Source organism: Lissotriton helveticus, chromosome 7, assembly GCF_964261635.1.
Source record: "Lissotriton helveticus chromosome 7, aLisHel1.1, whole genome shotgun sequence".
In the NCBI taxonomy this organism is placed as follows: Eukaryota; Metazoa; Chordata; class Amphibia; order Caudata; family Salamandridae; genus Lissotriton; species Lissotriton helveticus.
This window is the reverse complement of record NC_136068.1, coordinates 1,801,677,934-1,801,695,925: the sequence shown is the minus strand read 5'-3', so window position 1 is coordinate 1,801,695,925 and position 17,992 is coordinate 1,801,677,934.

Below are 17,992 nucleotides of genomic sequence, written 5' to 3'. Positions count from 1 at the left end.
AATTAGACAAGCGACATTCCTCCAGCCCCTGATAAGGCATACGACGTTCTCATAACAAATCAAACCTATGACAACCTGGAAAATCCGTGCGGCCATTGTTTTGATTTCACAGAGAACTTCAGTAAAAGAATGTGCTAACGAGCAAGTCGTATGACATCTTTATTGACGTATCTATGTCCATCCTTACGTCAATCTCGGCACCTTTAAGGTATAAATATTGCCGATCTTGCCCTATGCAAACACACGCGTGGTGACGAGACGGAGCAGCCATACTTGCCGAAGCCCAGAAGCAGAGCAGACCCCGCTGGCAGCAGCCCCGCCTTCCTGACGCGCTGAGAGACGCGCTGCTATCTCCTGCCGAGAGACCCAGCACCGGCGCTTTCGGGCAGCCCTCGCAGGCAGCCTGGAATATCGAGAGCAGAGAAAGAGATACCATTCCTCATTCATCCTAACTTCCAGGTACAGAACTGAATAACCCCTCACAGAGAATTCTTTAGTTATTCACTTGGCAAAAACAAACTTAACTTAAACTGTAACTTTCTATTCCCGCCCACGCATTAGACTTAGGTCAGGTACACGGGGTAGGCGTATTTAGAAACACCAGTTGAGTACGTTTAGTCAAATGTATATGTGTATGTAAATATATTTTAATCATTTTAAACATCATATGGCTCAGAAACCATATCAATGTTTTTACAGTATTATTTTATACTATTGCTTTTAATGTATGCACTTTACTTAACTATAAGTATTGCAATAATATCGATCCATTTCTCTTGTACGAGAAAAGAGACTGATCAATAAATAACACCTTTTTATTGAACACGCCCGTCTCTTCCTTTTCTCTACAATCTGATGAGACTAAGAATGCACGTACTGACTGAGTAAAATAATTGCCTTGTGCTCACACGACTCTGGAGATACACTCTTGATTAGGGGAGAGCAAAGTTGTCATGTTCTATGGTTGTCAGAAACTAAATCCCTTCTTGTCTAATCAGGGGAGTTAATTCTTTCCTGAACATTCGAGAAAGTTTCTAGCGAACTCTGAGCTACGCTGGCAAACCCAAAACTTAAGTCTAGTATCGACAGTAGTAGACCTAGTTAACGTCTGGCCTAGGCCTTTACTGCTGTAGGTATTATTCCAATGCGCAGAGCCTATTGGGAAGATAGGAACTACACTACAAGACAAGCTGTGATGACCGGAGCAGACGACGGAACGGGAAGGTACTAGGGGTATACTCTTCGGGTGTCCCTAATACCCTCGACGGTAGATGAGAACTGCCGGCCATAGCGGATTGTAGAGGAGTCCAAGTCGACTGTGACGAGGCACATCCACTATTAACTGTCCATGATGTGGGGTGGCGACAACGCGCTGTTCCCAATTTAGCTTGTAGGGCTATTGCTGGACCGTGCAGAGCTGGGCAGATAGTCACCAACGACTGCTTCTATGGGGAAACTGAAGGGGAGGAAGGAGGGAACTCAGCAGCAATCGGACAGTGAGGCCACTAATCAGGTGGAGCAGACCGCTCCCGAAATGACTCAGGAACTTACCTCGCAGCAACAGTTTGATAACATTTCAACTGCGATAGCAGACTCTTGCACTGCTCTCCAGAAGGACATAGCGCAGGTGGCCCCAGGACTGTGGTTCCTGCGGGCAGACCACTCTAAACTAGTGGACAGAGTAAAGGCTGCAGAGGGAACGATCCAGGTGGAGGAACCGGCACAGGTCGCACTGAAGGCCACAATGGCGGACGCCTTGGTTCGTATTACGTCACTAGAAAATCGGGCGGAGGATGCTGAAAGCAGAAATAGGCGGAATAACAAACGCATAGTCGGTCTGCCAGAAAAAGCGGAGGGGACAGACATGGTGCAGTACCTTGAGAACTGGTTGAGAGCTGAAGTGGCCCCGGAGGGACTGTCTTCCTTCTATACCCTCGAGCGGGCCCACCGAGTGCCTTCCAGACCCCCACAACCGGGGAGATCCCCAAGACCTGTGGTGGCCCGACTGCTGCACTTCCGAGATAGGGATCTGCTGCTTCGGAGAGTGCGTGCTGATGGCCCCTATCATGTTGGGAACAGTAGGGTCAACCTGTTCCCGGACTATACTTTCAAAATTCAGCGGCGACGAGCATCATTCCTTGCCATTAAAAGAGAGCTAAGGGAAGAGGGGCTTCAGTATTCCTTGTTATTTCCGGCCAAACTACGAATAATTGTCGATGGCAAGACGTGTTTTCATGAAACCCCAGATGAAGCTTGCGCATGGTTGGAATCCTACAGAGCTGGGAAGGATGGACAAGATCCGGGAGCTAGAAGCACCTCTGAAGGGTTGCCACAGCATAGATCGCTACGACCTCGATGCAGAGGGAGGGGCTTGAGGCGGCCATCGGTGTTGCAGACTGAGGTGAAGCGACAAGGAGCGTTGGAAGCGGTAACTGCACTATCGGAGGGCGGAAGGTGCAGTCTCTGGTGGGCACAGACTCGGACAATGATAAGGAACGCTCGGATACAGAGGTCTCGGAAGTGGACAGTGTACAGGTACCGAAGATTACCCCAGTGACGGCAGATGGGATGTTTGATGAGTGATTAGACGCAGTCCTGTTGCAGGAGTCATTGAGAGTCTTTGCTCATATGGAGGGTGGGGGTGCGGCTTTCGCTAATGCTTATTGAGTTTCCAGGTGGTGAATAGGGGGGAGGGGGGAAGGAATGAGGTGTCCAACTGATTAGGGTTTTCGGGGCGTGATGTGAGCAGAGGACAAGCGGCAGGCCGCGGGCGCTGAGCTGCCCTCATTGCCCATAAGGCATGCCCTCAGAGATCGCTGGTGGGCTTAGTTGTGTGGTATTTGTTGCAATGGTTTGGATGGGGACTAGCTGTTCGGTTCTAGGTCCTGTTCTTGGAGAGGGGGATGGCTGGGATGCTGGGAAGGGAGTTGGGTTCAGGGGTGCACCGGTGTGATGGCTGAGACAGATGCAGAGAAAATGGCACTATGCACAAATGATGGGGGCTATAGCTGACCTGCGCTGTATAACCTGGAATGTATGGGGGCTCCACACCATGACACGTCGCCATAAAGTCCATGCATACTTAGCTAGAAGAGGGATCCACGTTGCGCTGCTGCAGGAGACTCACCTCACTAAGGAAGGCGTAGCTTTACAGAGGAGGTGGAGAGGCCAGGTTTTCAACACTACATATTCAGCGTTTGCACGGGGAGCATTAATATGGATTACGGCCAGAGTTCCTTTCCAAGGTGATGAGGCAGACGATAGACCCGGAAGGTAGATTTGTAGCGATAGAGGGTAGACTCTGGGGCAGGGATATAGCTCTGTGTAGCATTTATGCACCAAACATTGACCAGCCAAGCTTTTTGGAGCGATTGTCCAGCACGTTAGCACATTATTTCACGGGCTCGATGATGCTAGGGGGGGGGGATTTTAACACTATAGCGGATGTGGACTTGGATAGATCCCACCCCCCTCTGACGGACTCCCCGGTACATAGGTAGGCGGGACTGGCAGGACAGATGGGCGCTAATTGATGTATGGCGTACGCACCACCCTCTTGAACGGGACTACTCGTACTTCTCGGCGGTGCATGATCTGCATGTTCGACTGGACACGGTGTTGTGCTCACCCTCGATGGCATCTTCGGTGGAGCATACTAAATACCTCGCCAGGACACTGTCAGATCATAATCCATTGCTCCTTACCATGCATTGGATGCCGGAGGTGTCGTCTATTCCCACCTGATGGTTACGCCCGGAGACACTGGAAGACCCGGTTTTCCAGAAAGAGGTGAGAGAAGGGATAACGCACTACTTCACTGAGAACGAGGGCACGGCCTCCACCAGGGCGCTGGAATGGGATGCCTTTAAGACGGTGATACGGGGGCTATGCATAGGTAAATATGTAGGGGTACGGAAGGTACTGCTCCAAGATGTGGACCGGGCGAAGGGTAGGCTGAGGAGGGCAGAGTTGGCAAGAACAGGACACCCTGAGGCTCAAGAAGAAGTGATAGCAGCAAAAGAGGAGGTGGTAGGGGAGATGGAGAGATTGCGTTGTTTTGACCATAAGGCTTATCTTACGAAAATGCATGCGGAGGGAGACAAGGCAGGTACATTGTTGGCCTGTCTGGCCAACCCGATGAAGAGGGGCTCGCCTATACTGGCATTGGAGGATGATGAAGGGGAGGTAGCCTTCACCCAGAGTGAGATATTACACCGATTCAGACAATATTACGAGGGACTGTATGATAGCTCACTGAGGGCGGGAGATCTTGAGATTGACTCCTTTCTAGACGAGGTGACACTACCAGTACTCAAGGAGGAGCAGGCGAACTGTCTAGGCCAAGACATACAGTTACAGGAGATTAGGTTTGCTATCAAGCATATGGCCCGGAATAAAACGCCGGGAACTGATGGGCTACCGATTGAATTTTATGCGACATATGTGGACTTGCTGGCTCCGAGGTTATTGGAGGTTTACAGAGAGGTGAAGGAACTGGGGCGTCTCCCTAGCTCCATGCGAGAAGCACTAGTAATCCCAAACTGAAGACTGGACGAGCGGGGACGAACATGGTCCTCCTAACGCCCCTTATCGATGTTAACTACGGATTATAAGATCTTGAGTAAGATATTGGCGACTCGCCTATTGCAGCATATGACCACATTGATCCATGAGGATCAAGCTGGTTTCATACCAACCAGGAACACCTCCCTTAGCGTTCGGAGATTGATTAGGATATTAGAGGAAGAACAGCCGGGGGCGCAACGACATGTGGTGTTGTCAGTAGATATCAAGAAAGCATTTGATTGCTAAGAGTGGCTCTACCTGTATAAAATGCTAGAATAGTTTGGGACGGTGTCTGAGTTTGTGACTTGGACGAGAGTGCTATACACATCGGCAGTAGCGAGAGTACGGGTTGGGACATTGATATCGTTCCAATACCCGGTGGCACGGGGAACTAGGCAGGGATGTACGCTTCCCCCCTGTTGTTTGCTTTAGCTATAGAACCGCTGGCTTCGAAGGCCAGGCTGGGTGAGGATTACCGGGGCCTGTGCTACAGGGGGTAAGGCAATATCTTTCGCTATATGCCGACGACCTGCTGATGTTTTTGGAGGACACGGGGGAAGCGCTGGAAGGAGCGGCGAGCTTGCTCTCGGGATTTGGAGATATATCGGGACTGTGGGTGAACTGGTCGAAAACATGTTTGTTTCCGATGGGGAATCTCCCTCTATTGCCTCTACTGAGGTTCGGTGGAAACCAACTTGCCTGGCATATTTGGGAGTACATGTGTACTGACATGCTGGAGGGCAATATTGGGAGAGGCGTGAGAGCACTGAAGGGTAGTATGGCCTTTTGGGCTACGCTCCCACTGTCTGTGACAGGCCGCATATCACTGTTAAAGATGATAGCGCTGCCTAGACTGTTATACTTTTTTAGAACACTGCCGATATGGATCCTGGGCTCGGTCTTTAAACTGTTGAAATCACTGATAGTGGGATTCCTGTGGGGGTAGGGTAGGAGAAGAGTGGCACAGGCGACGCTGATTAGGCCTAAGGTTGAGGGCGGATTAGCGGTACCGTATTTTGAAGTGTATTATCTGGCGGCCCAGTTACAGGTATTAACGCAACCAGTGGCCAAGGAATTCAGGGGTCCGGAGCATTTAAGGTAGAGGTAGAGGGATCCCTCGCCATGTCGAGGCCTTTATAGTAATGCAACAAAATTGGTTATTAGGGATCTATCCCTGGAGGAGAAGGCACTGAGGCTATGTTGGAACCGCTCTCAGCGTAGGGCGGGAGTACTGCATCCCTATGCGCCTGAAATCCAGCTGGGGATGGCCACGGCGTTGCCACATGGGGGTGATTGGTCACCATTGCAGGGCTGGGAGCAAGAAGGGATCCAAGTAATAGGAGACCTCTATGAGAACGGGGAAATGCTGTCCTATCAGACGTTACAAGAGAGATATGACCTGCCTAGAGGAGGGTTCCTAATACATGCGGCACTGACAGGAGCGCTGCAAGCGCACTGGAGAGAAGGGCTTACTGAACCTAAAACGACAATGACGTGTCAATATACAATGATGGTAGCTGGGACCTTTAAGGCGGTCACTTGTTTGTACGCTAGAATGTTAAACGAGGGACGGGGTCCCTTGGACAACCTAAAAGGAAAGTGGGAAGCGGGTATAGAAAAAACAATACCGGAAGCGGCCTGGGCGCAGATACTGCGGAGAGCTTGGAAGAGCACGAGAAATGCAAGGTTTCAGCTGGTGCATTTTTATATACTTCACAGAGCGTATTTGACCCTGGGAAGATAAGGAAATATTTTAGTGTAGAAGGAGAGGCATGCCCCCGATGTGCGAATGAAGGGGCAGAATTGGAACATATGTTGTGGTCATGCACTAAATTGAGGGAATATTGGGAAGATGTAGGTGACACGTTGAATACAATTACGGAGCGACAGCTGACGTTTGACGTTTGATATTGCAACTTGCATATTGCACTGGTTTCCACACACTTCTAAAACAAAAATAACGAGCAAATTTGTGGACATGGGGCTAATCCCATGGGGGCAAGGCTAAGCACGCAACTGGTATGGACGTCTTTGGGTAGAGCTCCGCTCTGAGCTCCCCTTCCCGGCGCAATTATCTATCCAATACCTGTTGCAGCTGACCAGAAAGCACGGGCGCAATCGCAGGACACCACGGACGTGTGCCCCTCCGATTTTGGTAGTGATCGGCGGAGCCGGACTGCACCGGGGTCTCCGGGACGAAATAGCCGAGCGGATCGACACCAAGCCGGGCGCTGCCGCAGGAGAGACCGTGGCTTTGGTGGGAGAGCTAGGCCCGGAAGTGCGGCCTACGACCTGGCGCTGCAGCACCGGCGGAAGCGGTGGGAACCTCCCGTGGCGCGACCTGGGGCTGACCGGAGGTGTACAGGGGGCGCCGAGCTCCCCGTGCTGCCACCCACGAGACCAGCATTAGAGGGGAGCGTGAGCGCTTGCAGCCCCTGTGAGGAAACACAGCGCTCGAGCCGACGCCTTGGTGCGGACCTGGTGTGGAGTGCGGCTGGGTGATTGGGGCCGGGCCCGAGCACGGAGCCGGCGACTCTCAAGACCCTGGGCTGGAAACCGGGCCGCGACATCCACGCCGGGGAGCAGCGCGGCCGTAGAGACCGGGAGCCTTGACTGCCGCTGAAGACACTGGCGGCTGCGGCCTAGAGTCCCTGAGGCACCACCCTGCGGCCATGCGGTCGTGAGCAGAACACAGGTACAAGCAGTGGCGGCCGAGGAGAGCGGGGACGACTCTTTTCGACCACGGGAGACACAGCAGTAGAGGCCCACAGGCGGTGGGGGACTTGAGGAGTGACAGGTGCCGTAAGCATCAGGATGGGTGCAGGAGTGGGAGGCGTATAGAGCCCCATTGCCTTGCTGAACGCATCAGAGGACTACTTGTGGAAGGCGCTGGGGGCTGCCTGACCCGACGGCATGATTGCACACGCATTTACCAGGCGGGCGGTCTTGGCCACGGCCTAGGAAGTCTGCACAAGCGGAATAGAAGGAGAGGCACAATTCACCGTCGACTGTGCAACGCGCTGCCCACTGTGGCGGGGGTTGATTAGCCGATACTGGAGCCTGGATGCCCCTGAACATTGCGCTGAGGGTGGCGGACGACCCAACGCTATCCTAGGGTGCTGATATAACATAGGGTGGGGACCGCTGCCCAAGCGTCGATATTTGGACACGCGCTCACGACAGATCGCTCGCCTGTGAGTGAGACCCTGCCGCTACCACTGACGAGGGCCAGGCGCATATCGGGGTGCTCATGTCAGGGGGGACCAGGACCCGGACTGGGACCGGAAGCGCGCAACCAAGGGGCAAGATGGATAAGACCGGGAAGAATGCTGAACCGGACCAGACGGCGGCCAAACTTGACACCATGCTGGCTGCCATGGATAGGCTAGAAGATTCCATCCAGCTTACCCACACCTCCCTAGCGACCAAAATCGATAGTGTCGCCATTGACCTTACTCATCTGAGAGCCGATCATAAGAAACTAGTGGATCGCACCACATCCCTGGTGAGCGACATGAAGGAGCTATGACCCCAGGTCACCCAAACGGATAAACAGATACAAGACCTCCTGAACAGGGTGGAGTTCCTAGAAGACCGTGCAGAGGATGCAGAAGGGAGGGCACGGAGGAACAACGTAAGGATCGTAGGTGTGCCGGAACGATGGGAAGGAAGGAACCCAGAGGAGCACATGGAAAAATGGTTGAGAGACATACTCCCGGAGGAGTCACTTTCACCATACTTTGTGATAGAGTGTGCGCACCGAGTTCCGACAAGGCCGCTACCACCGGGTTCCAACCCCAGACCAATGCTACTTCGCATATTGAATTATCGCGATAGAGACTCCATTCTACACGAAACACGCAGGCTCCAGGAAGTACGGATTGATAATGCGGCCGTTATGTTCTTTCCAGACTACACGGTACAAGTGCAGAGACAAAGACACTCCTTCCTAGCAGTGAAGAGGGGCCTAAGACAACTCGAACTGAAGTACTCTCTTTTATTCTCTGCAAAGTTGAGGGTGGTGGCTCACGACAAAATGCATTTCTTCACCAGCCCGGAGGAGGTAGAGGCGTGGCTGGACAGTGACACGGAAACGGCCCCTAGGAGGGCGGCTGGTGTCCCTGACCCACGACGCGCCGGGGGCATCCGGAGGCGACGCAGAAACAGGCAGAGACCACCGGGTGGAGCAAGGGAGGCGACGAGCGCAACCCCTCCAGTGGAGATCACGCAGCGGGAGAAACAAGACACCCTTCGCATGGTGATGGAACTCAGCCAATCTCCTGTCCTGAGTGAGGCGGCGGACGACAGCCCTCGGGACCTCCCCAGCGACAATGAAGCTATCTACGGACTGCTGGACTCCCAGACCTCGGAAGAGCGACCTGATGTCACACCTCAGATGGCGGATCTGATTCGCTGATTGCACGCTGGGAACACATTGTTCTTGAAGTACTCACTGGGGGGTGCCTGGGGGATTGAGCGGATCTGGAACTGGCCTACTCGCGACGCCCCGGACGACTGGAACACACTCCCCTGCCCGGAGTGGCTCGAGACCCTGATGTGAGCAGTGAGGAACCTGCTCACCGCCCATCTGGCCGCCGGGGGACTTTTTCTGGGGGCGGAGCGATGGCCGGCCTGACAGCGGGGACCCTGGTGGCGGAGACTCCTGTCTAATTGGGACACTGGACTTGCACCGGCCCGCCTGGCTATAGTTCGACTGGGACACGTAACGTATGGTGTTTACTGCATATGTATCCTTTTATTTGCTCTTTTGATAATGGCCTAGCCTAGTTTGTATATCACGGGAGGGGTGGGGCCCACATACTACAGACTCAGCCATTCAGGCACAGTTATAGTGCTTAACGCACAGCGACCCCCCCCAGCTTTAGACTTTGTTTCTCTCCTTGAGAGTATGGACGGGGGCATGTTTGGCAACCGACCTTTTGGTATTTTTCATGTATATAGAATTTTATGGTTTATCGTTTTGCCTGAAAAGTTCTTCCTGACTCTTTTTATTCCAATGTTGTGGTGTGTGGGGGCGACTGTGTCTCCGAGATGTCCCTGCGGGGGTGTTTCCATGTTGCGACTTTTGTGGTTGACCGAGGGGTGGCGGGGAGGTCGGGGCGAGGGGTTTGTTACAGATTTACAATGTCTACTGTGAAGATTTGTACATGGAACATGAGAGGCATGCATACGCCATCCAGCCGATATCAGATTTACTCTTACCTCAAACGCCACCACATCCAGATAGCTCTTTTACAGGAGACACATCTTAATGAGGCGGAGACTCGTGTCCTACACCGCAGGTGGCGAGGGCAGCTTTATGCCACAAAATACTCCTCATATGCTAGAGGGACCTTGGTGTGGGCGAGACGGGCACCCCTTTGACGGTGACTAACGCACACATAGACCCGGAGGGGAGGTTTGTTATAGTGAACGGCAGACTAGATGGGAGGTTGGTGGTCCTGGCCTCATTATATGCTCCTAATACAGACCAAGCTGATTTTTTTGTACGCTTATCAGACACCTTGGCGCCTTGGCACGGGATTCCGTGGGTACTGGGCGGAGACTACAACTGTGTTCTCGATCTGACACTGGACCGATCACTTCCTCCACCGCCAAGCACACAGACGCAGACGACCGCGAAGGCCTTGCAGAACTGGTCTACACAATAGGGCCTGCAGGATGCCTGGCGCAGCCGCAACCCACACACCAGGGTATACTCATAGTATTCTGGGGCACATTCCTTACACGTACGCCTGGACAGGTACATGGTCTCTAGTGAGATGCTTCCGCATGTTACAGACACATATTACATGGGGCGCACACACTCGGATCACAACCCGCATATAATAGACGTGGCATGGAGGCGGCCGCACCCCCCGGTGCCTACTTGGAGATTGCAGCCGGATTTGCTCCTAGATGGCCCTTTCAGACACTCCATATACGCACAAACAGCACAGTACTTCGAAGAAAACGCAGGCACAGCGTATACCCCTCAAATAGAGTGGGACGCGTTTAAAGTGGTACTTAGAGGGCAGTGCATGGGCAAGCAGGCTAATTCTAGGCAGCAGGTATAGAGAGATCTGACGCGCATAGAGACAGAACTGTTGCAGGGAGAACAGGAAGCGGCTGAGGGCGAAGACGCAAGGCTACTAGAAGCACGAACTGAACATGAGAGGTTACTAGACAGGCTGCGACACCTTAATTACATGGCCCACTCGGCCCGCACACATCACATGGGGGATAAACCTGGCAAATTATTGGCCTGGCTGATCAGTCGTGAAGATCGCACGGCCCCCGTAACGGCGATACAAACTGCCAATGGCGAAGTGGTGTACACGCAGGAAGAGATACATGAGGCCTTTGTGGTGCACTACCGTGCGCTATATGAGTCGTGGTTACGAACCCCCCTATCAGACATTACTGACTACCTCGGTGCTATTAGGCTACCTGAGTTAACCGACGACCAGCGAGATGACTTGGGTATGCCACTTACACCAGACGAGTTACGCGCGGCCATTTTCGCCCTCTCGAATGGCAAGTCCCGTGGCCCAGATGGGTTGCCAGCCCAATACTACAAAGCCGAACTACTCCGGACGTACTCTGCAGCTCTAGAGGACTCGTCTCTGCCCCAGACAATGAATGAGGCAAACCTGGTATCTCTACTCAAGCCAGGCAGAGATGGCACGCGTCTTGGTTCATACCGACCTCTGGTGCTCTTAAACACGGATTACAAGATACTAGCATCAACACTGGCCCAACGATTGGCACCACTTGTACCCAATCTTGTGCACTGGGATCAGAATGGCTTTGTGCCCACAAGAAGCACCTCACAAAACATACGGAGGCTGTTTCGAGTGCAGACATATGCAGTGGGGCAGTGGCCGCGGTCGGGGTGCTTCGTTCTGGATCTAGAGAAAGCCTTTGATACGGTGGAATGGCCCTATTTACTGGCGACACTATGTAAATTTAATCTAGGCGATGATGACATGGAACTGGTCGGCCTACTATATCGAAGACCCAAGGTGCAGGTCCGCACGGGCGATCAAAGTCAGGCACGGTACCAGGCAGGGATGCCCGTTGTCCCCTCGCAGAATTGCTGAGAGGTATGGGCGCGGACTGGGGAATCCCGTTAGCAGATGGAGTACACACAGTCTCGCTTTATGCGGACGACCTGCTCCTGTACTTCAGGGATCTGCCCCTCCTACCGCCGGAGTTATCGGATATCTTCCGAACTTTTGAGGCAATGTCAGGACTCAGAGTGAATTGGGCCAAGTCGGGGGTGTATTCGTTCAGCCCTGATACCCCATAGCCCGAGATTAGGATCAGCGATGTGAGACTCGCCTGGTACCCCACCACGTTTCGATATCTGGGAGTGCATATTTATAGAACCTTACCTGATGTACTGGATGGCAACCTGACACGGGCCATTACATCCATACGGGCGCAAATCTCCTTTTGGAAGACCCTCCCGCTCAACGTGCCAAGCAGAGTGACGCTAGTGAAAATGATTGTGCTACCGAGGTTGCTATATTACTATGCCAATATCCCGGCCTATGTCCCGACCTGTATATTCCGGGAGTTAGAAACCATGACCAGGGATCTTATTTGGAATGCAGGGAGACCCCGAGTGGTACTGAGGAAGCTATACGCCCCTGCGGACGCCGGGGGCCTCGCAGTACCTATCCAGGAGCTCTATTACCTAGAAGCACAGTTGCAGTGGGTGGCGGCCTGGCTAAGTGGCAGAAATCTGGGCGATACAGCTACGGATACAGACGTGCTGTCCCTTACCCAAATACACACAATGTTCCACCCTCTGGCAAAGGCGGCACGCCAAACGCAGCTACACATCGTAGTGGCCCATAAATGTTACTCCCGAAGCCTCCAGCTCACAAAGGTGCTGAGGCCGTATGCCCCGATGTTCCCACTCTTGGGTACTCCCAGGGCCGCAGGTGTGGTGACGGAGGCGGCACTGGAGCAGTGGACACGGTCGGGAGTGGCCACTATGGCGGATCTGTACACAGATGGCGCCTTGATCCCTTCCGCAACACTCGCCGAGGATACAGGACTGCCTGCCGGGCAGTTTTTACAACATGCATCCATAATACGAGTGTACACGCAGGTATGGGTAAGCATTGCGGAGGAGCCACCTACACACCAGCTTGTGCAATACCTACACGTCATGGGAATGGCTCACATGTGATCCATTGGTTAGCACAGGCTTTGCTGTCACACACGCAACTCACTCTACAGCCGCTGCGTGATAAGTGGGCGATGAACAGAGGGAGAGAGTGGACTGACAAAGAGTGGACAATGGTATTAGAAGGCCCCAAATACATTCCTCGCAACGCTCGCTTTAAACTTATACAGTTTTATATATTGATAAGGCATACCTTTCACCAGATAAGATCAATCAGTACTTTCCAGGCACTTCTACGGAGTGTCCGAGATGCGCACTGGTTGGGGCGGATCTCCTCCACATGCTCTGGGTCTGCCCAAGGATACAGACATACTGGCAGGCGGTGCTGTCACTATTAGAGAAGGGCACTGCCATGAAAGTACCACGTACGTGGGAGGCATGTTTGTTAGGCCTATGTAAAAGAACAAAACACAACAAAGTCCCCTCCCGCTTCTGGGACCTAGGCCTCATCACAGCTAAGAGACTACTTACTAAACATTGGAAACGCAATGAATCACCGCTCGCTGAGCATTGGCGCGCCTCATTTGACAACTGGGCGAGGGCAGAGAGCATTACTCTCCACAGAGAAGAGACAGCGGGACTTAGGAAATTCCCCATAGTGCACCTCTGGGATGACATACTATGCTCCTTCCACCAAGAATGCCAGACTCAGGGAGTTCCCTCGACCAATCTCCCCTCAGGCACAACCGCAACATAAAGTGCTGCGCTAAGGTAACAACACGCTGACGCCGAGACCCTATCGCATCCAGCTGCGAAGCACCAGCTCCGGAATGCCCGCGCCCCTTTCACGCGCGCATTAAACCCTGTGCGGACACGCACACAGCGGATCTACACGAATGTGCCCCCCGCCCCGCCGCTGAACCGCCTTGCAACCACAGAGTTGACTGTCCTTAGAAGGACATGCTAGAATTGACCACGCACAACCGTTACTCCCCGCTCCTTCCGAGCTGGCGCGCTCTCACCACATCGCACAACACACACTTCCAAGTTGACCCCCCCTTTTTCTTTTTCTTTTTCCCTTGTTCTTTTTCGTATATATCACCAGTTCTCGGTTCTGAGGGCTGAGACGGCTCCACTGTCAGATACACTGGTTAGGCAGTCAGAAATAAGCCCACATGTCTAATGCAACACTGTTACACTCGACCACGCCTACAATATAATGCGCGTACATAGGATGACCCAAGAGGGGGGCTGCACGCTAGTGGCTTAGACACGACAACGGAAACACTCACGAGATAAGAAGGCAAAGGACATCATGCCGTCCCCGAGACGTGAGGACGATATACTGGTCTCGCCGCCCAAGTTCAAAACTAAAATTGCGCAGACACACACGACCGAGACACCGGGGTTGTGTCACATTCCGCGGGATGGTTCCTTCCAATAGTATATGGGTGGCACCGATCACAGGGAGTAGAGACCATGACATTTGGCACAATACAAGACCACGGTGACCAACCCTGCGCCAGCTTACCCTTTCTCACATGATATGACAACGGTAACATCCTGAGTACAGTGCTATAATGTGATTGCTGTACAGACTTGTGGAGATAACATGCATGGTTATGGCTTGAGTATATATGATGTTGTATTCATGTTTTTGTGAAACCAATAAAATATATTCAAACAAAATGTGGCTAATCCCATAATGCAAACTGTGCAGGCAGATTGCCTATCTACAATTGCCCATTTCGGACATTTAGGACAAACCAATACTATCAAGAACGTGAGGGATCAATTTTGATGGCCATACATGGACACTGATATTACTTGATTCGTACAGGATTGTTCTGTGTGAAGAATCTGACAAAGTACTCAAAACGCACCAAGTTACCCACTTACATTCATCTGTCCACGAGTAGCCATGGAAAAAATTAGCTATTGATGTCTTAGGTCCTTATGAAGGTATTTTGAATGGCAAAGCATATCTTATAGTAGTGATAGACTATTTTTCAAAATGGGTGGACGTGAAATGGGTGTCATGTGAATTTGGATGCTGTTATTGAATTTTTACAGGAATTGTTCAGGAGAAAAGGTTTACTAGAGTATGTAGTGTCAGATAATGGTACACATGTAAGAAAGTGGCTCTGTATATACTGAACCAAAGTAAGGTTCAGTGTGCACAGAGTCCACAGTCCCTAGAGGTTTGGCAGAGGTTAGAGTTAGATATAACCTTACTCTAAAGTGGTAGCTTGGTCGAGCAGTAAGGCAGTATCAGAGGGCAGTGTAAAGCATTTGTTGCACACACCCAGTCAGCAAATGGTCTCACACAATCAAGAACTGAACTATAGGCCAATTGTTTTGTATATAAAAATATATTGTTGTTCTATTTTAGAACCACAAATAGGTATAAAAGTACTTTCTCAGAACGAGATGTTGCAATTGAATACTTTCAAAAAGCAGTTGACTTTTAAATGCAATCGATACAGTTGTTGCAATAAGCAAACCAAGTTAAACACAATTATAACATTGAGCTCAATGGGAAGTTTTAAGTAAATGCAATAAAATCACTTTACAAATATTTTTCTCACTCAGGGCTGGATCCTGGATTCAGCCCTGGTGCATTTCCTGTAAACAGTGAAAATAAATCGTTTTTGTTACACAGGCGATTTTTAAGGAATATTTGTACATTTTGAAAATCGACACTTAGAAGAAAGTCTGGCAAAAACCAGACAATGTATTCCTATGGAGGAAAATTGGGTTAACAGTAAATCACGGTTATAATTCCTTTTGAGTGTCAGTGCTGGGCACACAGATCCAGCACTGGGATCTCTCCTGATCACAGGCGAGTAATTTTGTTTTTGTTGATCGGATGATTTTTAAAGAATATTTTAAAGTTGCAATCCTCGACACTTAGAAGAATTTCTAAGTGAAAACCATCCAATGTTACCCTATGTTGAAAATCAAGTTATCGGTCTTTGGGTAAGTACTAGACTGGCAGAGTTATGGTTCTGGGGGTAGACTCAGGGGTCTCCCAGAGTCAGGTAGGTACAGCTGTTACACCCTCAGTGGCACAGGCGCAGACGGGTGCAGAGAGAGTGGGCCCAATGTTAGCCTACGGTGGACAGGGGGCCTTTAGTTGATGGCTGCTAGCAGGCAGGCCACGCTGCTGTGGGAGCTGAGTTCCTGGTCACTTACACAGGGCAAGTGGGGAAGTAAGATAGGATAGATGCTGTACTCCCAGTGACACTCGGGCGGCTGGGTGCAAAGTGCTTTTGGGTTGTCGTCGACCAATGTATGTCAATGGAAAAGCTGGAAGTTGAACAAAGGCTGCAGGCTCAGGGACGGAGATTCTTCAGGTGCGACCACCACTTCGAGAGGTAAGTTGGGAAGCTGTAGGTTAGGTAGGCACCCCAGAGGAGGGCACAAGGGGCCGCAGGGCGCCGGGTGCAGGGGCGTCTTTTGGTGTCGGGAAATCTAACCCTCAGCTGGTCACGGTTGGAGGGGTCCCTGGTTGTGAGGCTGCAGGCGTTGTCAGGATCGTCGAGGAGGGTCCTTGGGTGCTGGATCCGTGGTCACAGTCGCCGGGGTGGGGCGTCCTCAGGGTCTTTGTTCACTCAGGCACAGGCCGGGCTCGGCGGGTGCAGAGCGGTTCCTAGCTGGCACCAGGGGGTGTTGCTGTTTGAGCAGGACCACTGCTTGTGGGAGTCCCAGTCTTTAGATGAGCAAGGTAGTCAGGTCCTCTGGGGTTTTCGAGGTTGCTGACCACAGGAGACGCCGGGGTTTAGCAGGAGCAGGTTCAAGAATCGACAGACCGGTAAAGCTGGGGCCAAGTCAGTTGGTGTCATCCTCTTGTTAGCAGCTGCATGGCAGGTCTTTTGTCTTCTTGTTCTTCTTCTTGTTTCGGAATCGGGATCTGAGGAAGGAAGTTTCAGGGTGCCCCTAAATACTAAATTTAGGGGCGTTACATGTAGGGTAAGGTCAGGGACCAATGGGTCCCTTTCCTAGGGTGAGTACACCCCCTATCCTGCCACTTTCCAGTGGGAGGGGGGCAGTAGCCTAGTCCTGATCGGGTAGGGCTCCCCATCCTCAAGATGGCGGTAGCCCGGAGTTGTGCTTCACCTCGCCTCCCCCACTTGTGGGGTGGGGTTGGCGGAGGCTGGCACACCCCCTTCACTCACTTAGGTGCTGCGGGACGGGCTGACTCCTTGCCTGTTTGCTTTGTGCCCGAACTTTTTGACTCTGCTACTCTGCCCACTTCTCGCGGCGGGCGCCGCTCGAGTGCATCGGACCATCATAGGACTCCCAACAACAGCGAGAGGAGCCTTGCAGCGACGCCACAACCCCTGCGGGACTGCGAGGACCAGCGGGCGTTGCGTCTGGAGACTCGCCACAGCTGGTCCTCTTCCCGCCCCACTCCCGCTATAATCAGAGAGTGCCAGACGCGCAAGCGGGACGCGCGCGGGGCAAAGCGCGGAGCGAAGCCCAGGCAAAGGGCAGGCCGTTTGAGGCCGTTCGAGGACGAGAGAGACCGGCCCGGGCCATCCCCCTTAATTATCAACATCGCGATATTCATCTGAGTATTGTAAGTACTGTTGTCACACCGAGCCCACACCTGTAACCCTCCAAAGAAGCTAGTCCCAACCCCTTTGCCCAGACAAACTTTCAACCTCCCCGTATGGTACCGGCGTACCAAGAACAATGGTACTAACTAGAGGAAGCAAAAGTAAGGCAAAAGGGAGTGGGGGTAAATTATTAGGACCTATGGACGATTTCATCACTAAGGCTAATTTATTCATTGATCAGAGTATCACCTTGATGGAAGGCAGGGTGTCCCTAGACTTAGAACACGCTAAGAGATCCTCGATGGGTCACTTAGCGAATGTAAGATCCCCCCTAGCAGGCAGTAATCCTGGGGAAGGAACCCTTTCTGAGGGCAGGCCCAGTCTACCAAACACCGTGGATTTATCAGTATCCCAGCTATCAGACTCCCAGTTATCAGTTGATCAGATAACCTCAGATCTGGAAAGGACACCAGAGCTCCCTCCCCAAATCACACCGGACGAAGTAAGGCAAGCAAGAGGGAGGAGGGAGGGCGCAATAAGTAAAAGAAAACAAAATCCAAAAAGTTGCAGCGCCACAGAGATTATAGACATGGCTAGAGCGATAGAGAACGTACCTTCCAGGCCAGAACAGATAGTAGTCACCGCAATTATAAACAATTCAGTACATGACTCACTTAATCTTATCAGCCTAGACTCACCCATCCCCCCATCTGGCATCGATGTT